This window comes from Misgurnus anguillicaudatus, chromosome 22, assembly GCF_027580225.2.
Source record: "Misgurnus anguillicaudatus chromosome 22, ASM2758022v2, whole genome shotgun sequence".
NCBI lineage: Eukaryota > Metazoa > Chordata > Actinopteri > Cypriniformes > Cobitidae > Misgurnus > Misgurnus anguillicaudatus.
The window spans coordinates 1,287,839-1,298,890 of NC_073358.2; positions in this window are offsets into that span (position 1 = coordinate 1,287,839).

Consider the following 11,052-nt stretch of genomic DNA (forward strand, 5'->3'; position numbering starts at 1 on the left):
GCACTTGCATTTCAGATCGTTAAAATAGGGCCCAAGATGTGTTTACACACACACAGAGCTACTGAAGGAGAAACAGCCAATCAGAGCAGAGCTCAACATTATTATTCATAACCCTTTCAAATAAGGTAATAATAGACCATTTCATTCTAAAGGCAAATCCTAAGGTTGTAAACGGACATGTAAAACTGATTCTGGATCATACATCTACATCTACACCTTCTGTGTAGATGTTTAAAAGAGATTTAAGCGTCCCTTGTTGAACAATTTAACAGATTATGACAATGCATTCTTTGGCATCTTAAAGTACTAGAGTTTTTATGTACTCTATTTAATAAAGTATTAAAATCTGTTTAATGTGAAATATAGTGGAATAAAAAGTATGATATTATGCTTCAAAATGTACTGAAGTAAATGTCAAACAACCTGATAAAGTACATATACTTAAAGTTTTTTAATAAAGTTAAAATATCTTTCACCTGCAATGCTCTGTCTGAATGTCTAATTTCATTTTATCATGTCCCTAAAAATGCACATATGATTAGTTTACATGTCAGTCAGAATAAATCTGCTTGCCTTAATAAGCTGCAGTGTAGTTCAGACTTACAGTATGCTAATAGTCAATTAAATGTCTGGCTGTATGAGACCAAAAGTGTTAATGTATGCATTTATTAGTTTAGTGTAGATATCGAGTGTTGACAGCAAAAGTGTTGATTTGTGAATTCAGGAATGTGTCAGGTATAGAAATCCCTGATGACCAGACACACTGGAATATAAACCAACAGCATTATTTTCAGGGTTGCTTTGCATACTGTATTCTATACCACAGATTCCTGCCCGCAGGGAAACAAGAGTTGAATTGTAAAAGGTTGCTCATAATATTTTTAACCGTGTTATATTATGCAGGAGGTTCTTTAGCTCTGTCATTTGTTTAAAAACCCTACAGTCTTTATTCTGTCTGAAGCTGCAATTCACTCTGTTACGAGAAACTTCTCATGTAACATTTGTGACCCTGGACCACAAAATATAAGGATAATAAGGATTTTTTAATTGAGATTAACTAAAAGATGAATAAATTAGCTTTGCATTGATCAAAATATTGAGAAAATTGCCTTTAAAGTCCAAATGAAGTCATTAGCAACGCATATCACTAAAGATAAACACATTTTTGATTTAAAGTTATTTAAATCAAATGAAGATTAAAGTTAAATACCTCTTATTGAAATACATAGCTAGAAAGTCATTGTGACATATTTGCATATTCACTAGTAGTATTTGTCTTATCTCTTATGGTTATTCGCAGTGGCGACCGGTGGCTTCTTTAATTTTTTTGAGGGTGCATGATGCGAAGTTCGTCACAACATGTATTTAGCCCGTCATGTGTGTGGTTCATAAGTTCAAAATATGTGTTTTGCGCATCGAGTGAACTTATGTGCATCACGTGTCTTATCAAAGTAAGTGCCTGCAGCAGACACATCTAAAGGGTTTATAATAAAAGAGACGCTTGTGTTTGCCAGAATCTCACATAATTTCATGCATAATCAGAGTTTACTGTTTAAGGGAGTGTCTTGCATGTATTTTGTGAACGTGAGCGTCTCATTTATTATTAACTGTTTTGACACGTGTGCAGCAGACAAAACATGTGATGCACATGGTTCACATGACACTCCAAACACTTATTTTTAATTTGCGCTCCTCAGATGAGCAGTCATGCGCCGCCACTGGTTATTTGTCTACATATTTGTGACTGGTCTTCTTGCACTTATTGAACTACCTGTAGTTTTTTTTTTTTGCGAAGTAAAGATCATGTGACAAGTCAAAGTGGGTATGATGAGACAAAATGTTTACACAAAACCTATATCGGTAGAAGGTTAGTTTTAAAATACTGTAGAATTTTAGTTAAGACCTTTACCATTGTTAATATTGAGAGTTTTTAATGAACAAAGGCAGTGGTTATTTACTGTATACCATTAGATACTAAAAATAGAGATATTTTCTATTTACACCAAGTGACAATATCTGCATTTTCTTAGTGATATGCATTGATTTGCAATAAGTGTAAATAGTAATTTTGATCTCAATAGAGGGTATGCACATGACGTCACCTTCGGCGAAAGTGACTGCAGTTACGCCCACTGAGTGGCAAAAGAAAGAGCGGCAGCATTTTTGTACAGTGTGTAATCATTGAAAACACGGGGAAAACGTGTCTAATTGGGAAAAAGCTGTTGTGCTATAGACTGTACTAACAGATTAACAAGAATTTGGAGCTATCGTTTTACAGACTGCCAAAAAACATTAAAAGGAGAAGTAAATTGATCGTTCATGCCAACGTCCACTGACCACAGTCGGGTTGACAAGTTGCTAAGGTCACTAGCAACTTGTCACATAAATAACATTTTTGCTGATAATTATCAGTTATACTGACATTTGCGCGGCTGCAGCTAGAACTGACAGCCATTTTGTTAAATGTTTTGCCACTCAATAGGGCGTGGTCACGTGGAAAAGTGACGCCAATGCATACCCTCTATTGGCAGATACTGTGTGCACCCTACTGTGTGTATTTTTATAGATTAACCGGATGCAATAATACGATTAAGTGTAAATAATTATATTTATTAAAATGATTAAATGGATGCTGCATTATTGGGTGAATGAAAACCCCTAACCCTAACCAATAAATTCATTAATTCTTAATAAACTTCTCGCATTTTATTTCCATTTTTCAAACATTTTCTTTATTTTTATTGATCATAAATGTCTTTTCAAAGTGATATGTGATAGGTAAAGGGAAAAGAGCGAGGGCGGCCAAAAGGCGGATTCGAACCATCTCATGAAAAGCCATTTCCCGAGGCATACGCTCCACTGCCTGAAGTGTTGATTTCAGTGTGTCTCTTTTAAACTTCAGGGGTCCAACCAAACATTGGTGGGCGGAGCTATAGTGTAAATAGCATTTGCCAACAAGGGATGCTTAATGTAAATCCCTTGACAACACAAAGCACATTACAGTCATTGTATTAAGTCCTTTGTACCAGCTAACATAATTACAATAATGACACAGATTTATACCAATAACCAAAACAATCTCATTTCTCTGTAATTTCATTAATGCATTTGCTTAATGCATTTTGGCTGTTCATTAAAGCGAATAACTTTTTGTGTCCAGCATCATTGTCAAGTGGTCTTTTTAAGGGCAGGTGTGACCCAATCTTACAGCCTGAGACTTTCACATGAGCTCAATTCATTTCACTCGGAGACCAGCTGTTGTGATATGAGACCAGATTAAAAAACTACATCTCGACCGTCTAGAATTGCGGCCTAGCGATCGATGTGCGTGTAAGCGACTCGTCTTTAAGATTGTTCTTTTCACGAGTTCGCCCTTACATCTAATCTGATTGCGAAAGTAAGCATATTTTGGCGTGCTGTCCTGGGGGAGGGCTCAGGATCCGGAGTGAAGCTCGAACTCCGAATCCGGGGTATGGCCCGAACCCGGAGAACTCCCCCATCCCAAACTGGGATAGAACAGATTAGAGTGGCGAATTGGGGTGGTGGAGGGATATCCGAAAACAATCTCAATAGACTGAGGTAGGTAGGATGTCTGTATATGTAGTGTTTGGCTGATTACCAAATTGGATGCACCTGTGCTTGATTAGTTAATTATCTGATCGTGCTCCTCCCGAACCTTGTTAATAAAACATCATTTCACGAGTTCGCCCTTACATCTAATCTGATTGCGAAAGTAAGCATATTTTGGCGTGCTGTCCTGGGGGAGGGCTCAGGATCCGGAGTGAAGCTCGAACTCCGAATCCGGGGTATGGCCCGAACCCGGAGAACTCCCCAAAGGAAGCTTGATGCATAGGACAGCAGCCGGAAAGTAAAAATATTTCTGCATTCCCCCCCAAAATATGCGTGTTGAGAAATATGCCGGCCGACCGGGAGAGCTTAGTGGTTCTTAATAGGAACTGAGGCTTGCAGCGTCGGCCTGACGAGCCCTGTGAGGGCTAGAAAGAGAGCACGAATATGATGCACTTAAATGCTGTGGGCGAATTAGCGTGTCAGACGGAGGGCTCCTGCTGCGCCCAGAGGGAGCCAGCGGCTCTGCTGCACCGGCCAGGGGGATCCCCATCCATCGCAGAACATGGTATAGCTCAGGCGACAGACGGGGGTTTGCCCTGCGACCAAAGGGAGCCGTGGGTCTGCTGCACCAGAAGGGGAGCCCTGTCCGACGATGAATAGGCATGTAATTAAAGCGGGGTTGATGCGTCAGACAGAGGGCTCCTGCTGCGCCCGAAGGGAGCCAGCGGCTCTGCTGCACCGGCCAGGGGGATCCCCATCCATCGCAGAACATGGTATAGCTCAGGCGACAGACGGGGGGTTCCCCCTGCGACCGAAGGGAGCCGTGGGTCTGCTGCACCGGAAGGGGAGCCCTGTCTGATGCTGAATAGGCATGAAATTAAAGCGCGGTTGACGCGTCGGACGGAGGGCTCCTGCTGCGCCCGAAGGGAGCCAGCGGCTCTGCTGCACCGGGCAGGGGGATCCCTATCCATCGCAGAACATGGTATAGCTCAGGCGACTGACGGGGGGTTCGCCCTGCGACCGAAGGGAGCCGTGGGTCTGCTGCACCCGGAGGGGAGCCCTGTCCGACGCTTAATAGGCATGTAATTAAAGCGGGCTTGACGCGTCAGACGGAGGACTCCTGCTGCGCCCGAAGGGAGCCAGCGACTCTGCTGCACCGGGCAGGGGGATCCCCATCCATCGCAGAACATGGTAAAGTTCAGGCGACAGACGGGGGGTTCGCCCTGCGACCGAAGGGAGCCGTGGGTCTACTGCACCGGGAGGGGAGCCCTGTCTGATGCTGAATAGGCATGTTATTAAAGCGGGGTTGACGTGTCGGACGGAGGACTCCTGCTGCGCCTGAAGGGAGCCCGCGGCTCTGCTGCCCCGGGCAGGGGGCTCCCCAGCCCTCTCACAACATGGCTTCGGTCAGTCGACAGACGGGGGGTTCGCCCTGCGACCGAAGGGAGCCGTGGGTCTGCTGCACCAGGAGGGGAGCCCTGTCCGATGCTGAAAGATTGACAAAAATAATGGATATATGAGATAAGTTGTGACTTAAGTATATAAACTTATGGGTTGTTGATCGGAATAAATGTTTAACCGATCATGGCTGCATGTGCTTCTTAAATGTGAAGATGATTATACCTGATGTAGCTTTTGAAAGCGTCTGATGACCGTCGACCGAGGGCTTGTATCTGGTTTTGTAATAGACCTTTTGAGCTGCAGTAGTTACTGCTTCAATGCGAAATGAGTGGCTTCAAAATGCTCCACGGGTAAACCTGACAGAGCTATGATTTGTTTTAAGTGTTTTTGGAACCAAAAACGTGTAACAGAATGGTTGGAGTCGTCGACGAATAGAGGGTCCATTGCGGATTTAGACTGGCCATTCCTGAGTTTGAAATAAGACAAGAGAGCCTGATACAGTTGAATTGGGGATGGGAGATTAAAATGTATATATAATGGCCTTCTTTCTTGGTCTGTCTTACTTTGTTTGATTAATTAAGCGATTGTTTCGGTGGTTCAGCATTCGGTGGGGTAGGTAGAGGGGTTGTTGTTAATAGAGTGTATAGAGGTTTTTTGTGCAGATAGATTAGAATTGAGATGAGGCGCTGAAGCCGTTTGCGGAGGCAGCCTCACGCCCGGATCAGCGCCTGGGTCTTGGGGTAGCCCATAGGAAGATATAGAATAGAAAGGAGAACATACGGGGGGCGTCACAGGTTGCGGAGGCAGCCTCACGCACGAATTAGCCCCTGGTGCTTGGAGAAGCCCGTATGATACGGAAGGTGGAAAAGTGGTAGGAGGCCAGTGCGTTGAAGCTGACTGATGGTGCCCTGCTTGGGCACCCGCAGCAGGAGCTGCTGGCCATTGGTAGGAATAGGTAGCAGGAGGAAAAGGGAGAAGAGGCTGAGTTTGAGCGGCTGGCGGAGGCATCCTCACGTCGGCGTTTTCAGCCAGAGAAAAAGCGGAGGTTTGTGAAACCATGTCTGTAGCTGGTTAGTTTGCTGGATTTGAAACTGTTGCAGTGATTGGTTGAAAGGAAGGAGGTTGTGTAATTAGAGGGAGTACCAGCTTGGGCTTGGACTAGACTTGCTGACGGTCTGCTGCGTCTTGAGGCTTGAGAGGAACCGGAGCAAGAACTGGAAGGAGATGTTAGAAAGACATGTTGGCTTTTTGATATGTGAGATTTTGTTACCTTCTTTGATGGTGAATTATTTCCCAGGAAATGTATAGGCTGTAAAGTTGAGCTTTGCTCATTTTACGAGAAAACTTGGCTTTGGAGTTGGTGAGAGCTTGTCTAATACCCGCGACGGTCCATTTTTCGATGGGAGGGATGGATGGTGAAGCCGAGCCGTAAAATTATGAAGGGGATTGTGAAGGCTGTCTTGAAAGCTGAGACGTGGGCCTCTGCAGAAGGTCCTCGTTGGCTTGGGATTCCCTTAGAGCCGGTAGAGGGAAACGCCTTAGTAGGGTTGTGCTGATAGACGATAGTATCGTGTATCGACGATCTTCAGACATATCGCCAACGGCAGGCTGTCATGGCGATAGTCAAGACGATAGTTGGCGCATGGTTATTATTATTATTATTATCATCATAGTTTTATATTAACATGCACATTGCATGCTTTTCTCACGTGAGGGTTTGCGGGCTTCACTTTACTTCACTTCACTTGCTTGTAAAGAGAGAATTCCTTCTTGCACGTACCAAGGTTATTATAGTTTTGCTTTTTTAAATTAGTTTTTATTTTAGTATCAGCTGATAGTTTTACCATGTGTCTCAATCAGCTCCCTTGTTCAGTAGTCAGGGCACTAATCAGGGAGTCGGCCATTTTAAGGGCTGTCTCAATCACAAAATCCGTTCAGTGCACTGGAACGTTCGTTCCCTAAAAATTCCCACAATGCAACGCAAAAAACCAGTGAGCATCGATGCTCCCTATGATCCCAAACCGGAAATCACGTGACCTTTCTGAAGCTCGCCAACCGAACATCACGTGATCCAACTTAATAAACTTAATGAAATGTTACAGAACTTTATAAAGACAAACGTTTGTTTTAGTTGTAAATATAAACACACATTGCTACACAGTAAGGGACCACAATCTACTCAATATTTAAAATAATAATAATAATAATATTTATTTAAAATTGTAAATATATTTATTACATTTAAAATGTAATGTAATTATATGCCTCCAATTTTATGCACAGATATGTAAGAGAATAATGACAGCATTTTTCACAATGTACTGTTTTTAAAATGAAGTCAGAGAGATGTTGGTTTTGCCGGTTGTTGATGAGTAACAGCTGTGAGTGATTACAACGCGCTTAAGCAGCCACGTGACAGAAAAATAAGTGAGCATTGTCCCAATGTGAAGTGAGCTAGGGTCCTTACCAGTGCCCGAACCTGTGTACACGATATACTGATTCACGACCCCGGGAGCTAGGGAACGAATTGAGACACACGGTTAGTCTTAGTTTCAGTTTTCGTTTACGAAAATAACCTTGGCACGTACCTGCACTTAATGCGCGCGTCTTTGACTCCTTCTAGCACGTGATAAGCAGCTGCGCTTCTCTCTGTCACACGTGCACGAGCTCTCGCATCTGTCCGAAAACTAAACGTAAACTAAAGTAGTAATCCGTATGTATTTATTCAGTTTAATGCGTTTCATGCGAGCTAAGGCAAACTATCCCTTTAATTTAAAATGTATGACCCGCTGCATATTGGCGCCTCTCTCACTCTCCCGGACGTGCAGAGAGCTGCGCTCTGTTTAAAGTCAGATCACTAGTATGTAGTATGATATGCATTTCAAGGAGTTGAAGCAATACATCCCTCGAGTTTAAAATATGATTGTGTTTAAAACATGATCGCGTTTCGCTGGACTGATGTGTTTAAAAAAGGCACCTCTGAAAGCACCACTGCTTGACATGTGTAGCCTTCTGCAACAGCACTAAACAAATGCATTGAATTGTTTGTATGTGCGTGCGCGTCTGTGTGCGCAGGTGCATGTTTTTACAGTCATTAAGTAATCATGTTAAATAATCAGGATAATGATTTTTCCCATAATTGAGCAACCCTAGCTTTGACATTTCCTTTCACTAGAGAGGCTGTTAGCACGCAGAGGGTTAAAACCACCAGCGAGACTCGTGTCCTTGACATTTTAAGCGCCTGATGACGCGCTCGGATATAGTATCAGTTTTAAAAAGGTTGCGGTCATGACGGTGTTGCTCTTGTTCTTTTTTGTCCACTAATCAAGTGACTTGTCATAATAAGTAAAAAAGAAAAAAAATATATATAGTAAACTACTGCCCTGCTCCCCGATACTATCGTGTATCGCAGATCTCACGGGCTGACGATAGGATGACCTCTAAATGGGGCATTTCGCCCAACACTACGCCTTAGAGCCTGTTGCCTGCTTTGAACCGGAGGTTTCTTTGCGCTGGTGGCTTGCGGTGGAGCATCTAGCTCGTTGTCGGATAGATAAAGCTCGATCTCGGACATAGCTGTATGATGCAGTCTATCCGAAAACAATCTCAATAGACTGAGGTAGGTAGGATGTCTGTATATGTAGTGTTTGGCTGATTACCAAATTGGATGCACCTGTGCTTGATTAGTTAATTATCTGATCGTGCTCCTCCCGAACCTTGTTAATAAAACATCATTTATTTAATCCTCCCACGCTGTGTGTGCCGAGCCCTCGAGCGCTGCCATACTCTCATTACCCTTTATGATGCAACAAACCCGCTGTCTGGAATATGTGTTGCATTATGATGTTTCCCCAGTGAATTTAAAGAAATCAGGTTACTTCAGCCGAATATAAGACGCACTGTTATATGCTGGTAACTCTGGAAAAGAACCAGCATTTCTTTTTATTAGACTGACACGATACCAATTAGATTCTGTCAAACTTGAGATATATCTGAAGTCACCTACAGGCACGCTTCATTACTGAAAACTATTCAGAGATATCCAGCTCATTTACTTATTGATGTTCTTGGAGAAATCAGCATCTTGCCGTGCCAAGAAATCCATTTTGGAATCGAGCAAAACCTAGCCGCGTTATTTTCATTCATTTAGTTTTGCATTACATTTCATATAGTTTAATTGGATGAATAATTCATACGTGAAAAGTTAAAGAACCTCTATATATTGAAAACGACCACCGTTGAGTTTTTGCTCCACGTGCAAATATTCGCATCCGACAGTCAATATTTTCTTGGCAGTCTGGACCGCTCGACAGGGAGGCATCAACCCTCCGGCCCATCCAACCAACCGGAGGGGATGGGCAGCCGCCCGTCATCGGCTGTGTAGCTCCTGCCAAAGATTGGAGTGCTGTGTCCTCTCTGTAGCTTTGGGTATTGAGCTCGTTCATTTCTTCTGTACGGCAGGGAAGAGAGAAAACAGTGGAAAATAATGCACTTCCTTTGGCACTGGCAGTGTTGTTGGCTTGGACTCGTAACCTCTTGTTTCTTTAAGTAATGGGTTGGCAGAGCACGCCCGTGTTCATGTCACATGTTTCCATGGGAATCTTTTGAAACATTAATGAAGGAAATACAGAAACTAAACACACAGCAACATTTTTCATAGCGTCAGAGCAGAAAATATCCTAAAAAAAGATTGATTGAAATGATTTGAAATTATATATCAGATGAGAGATGTTTCAAATGACAAGCATTAAATCTTCAAATGCTAACATAAAAGTGTTTTATATTCCAAACCGCTGACAATTATGTGCAATTTAGATAAGTGTCTTGATAAATTCATGTCTGTATCTATCAAAATTGTCTTGTTCGTGTCCATGGGGGTCTTTTGTGTAAAAGAGGTAACTAAAATATAAAACACCTGGGAAGATGTTTGGCACTGTGGCTACATTATATTCACTTCTGCTTCAGATTGATGGCATACATTTAGATTGTGGAGCTCTCTGGAGATGTGGGAAAGACTCTGTGCCGGGCTGGCAATCCTTCCTCAAACACGGCATTAAGCATTCGAGGGCTTTAGATTCTGCTGAGTGTGAACAGACAGGTCTTAGTTTGCCTGCTAATGCTTTCTAGATGATATCTTATTAAGTCCCTCGTTTATATGAGGTCACGCAGGTTTAAGAAGAAGGTCTGATGTGTGCAAACACATTTAAACATTATGGGAAAATCTCTTGAGAATGAAGAGAATTACTTCTGACCACTTATTGTAGAGAGATATGCGCTTTTTAAACCTTGCTTTTAACTTTATTAAACTTTTTAGGTTTGAACACCCTATTTACAGTAGTTACAGATAACTAATAATTCATGACATCAGAGCTTATCGTACCTGAATGAACATTTATGGACTTTGTAATGTCTCAGGGGCATAAGAGTGAAGTATGACATAACAGTAGTCAACATGAACTAACAATGAATAATACTTCTACAGTAATTACTAATCTTAGTTCATGTTAAGCATTTATTAAAACATACAATTAAAAGTGCATCTGAAATGTTTTCTTGTCAGCATTTGTGACCCATGAGTCAGAATGTGCACCGTCTAATTTTGAGCTAGAGGTAAAAAGTATAAATGTTGATTACATTAAGTACATTAAGCTCTCGTCTCTCGATCCCAATGCTCTAAATAGCTATTATCTTTATTTGTACGTTTCTGAGAGGTGTGCCGTCCTAAATGCTCCATCCACGTGCATGTCTGACATTTTGGTTTTAGTTTTAAAACATGGAGAAATTAGAAAATAAAGTGCAGGACTTGCTTGATTTTTAAATAGTTATTAAGAGAGATAAGACATGAAAATGAATTTTCTCGCGCTGACTGACAGATCTGAAGCATGCATAGACGCGCAAGCGTTTAACCCTGATATATACACATATATACAGAACTACAGTTTTAAAATATCTGTATAGTCAAGAATTCACACAGATATAATCTGTTATGTCTTAAGTGAATGTTTGGTTAACTGTTGTGGGAAAATATTGGATGTGTAAGATTATATTAGATCCTTGCATTACAGTAGATAACGCTGTCTA